Source organism: Haliaeetus leucocephalus, unplaced genomic scaffold (genome assembly GCF_000737465.1).
Source record: "Haliaeetus leucocephalus isolate CR32 unplaced genomic scaffold, Haliaeetus_leucocephalus-4.0 Scaffold219, whole genome shotgun sequence".
Taxonomy (NCBI): domain Eukaryota; kingdom Metazoa; phylum Chordata; class Aves; order Accipitriformes; family Accipitridae; genus Haliaeetus; species Haliaeetus leucocephalus.
This window is the reverse complement of record NW_010972655.1, coordinates 671,875-672,274: the sequence shown is the minus strand read 5'-3', so window position 1 is coordinate 672,274 and position 400 is coordinate 671,875. Positions and strand designations below refer to the sequence as shown.

General features: G+C 44.2%; 1 protein-coding gene across 1 annotated transcript in view; it reads left to right on the top strand.

Annotated features, from left to right (window-relative positions):
* The window catches only part of LOC104831391, a 4,918-nt gene that overhangs the window by 1,423 nt on the left and 3,095 nt on the right, over window positions 1-400 (top strand). The window lies entirely within an intron of this gene.

Genomic DNA, 400 nt, shown 5'->3' with positions numbered 1-400 from the left:
CTGCTTTGTATATTTATGGTCATCTGTTACTCTCTGGAGCAAAGGTCTATCATTTATGGCCTTCAGCACCAGAAAAAAATCCCACCACAGGACTTGTACGAATGCCAACATGGCATTTTGTTGTCGGAATGATTCGACTAGCAGTTGCTGTCTCTAAAAAGTAAAAGTACTGGCGTAAACGACTGGATTTTATCATTATGTCATTATTAAACCTCCCTTTACTTAAAAAGAAATTTGATTTGCATTTTGCCAATATAACGGCTTGTGTTTCTCCATCTTGCACAAGGTAATCAGATGAGCGGGCATCCAAACGCTGGGGTTGAGTCAAGAGACCTCCTACCGCCAGGCACAGCACTACTGCCCTGCTCTCTCGTCTGCACTCGTCTGCGCTGCTCGCTCC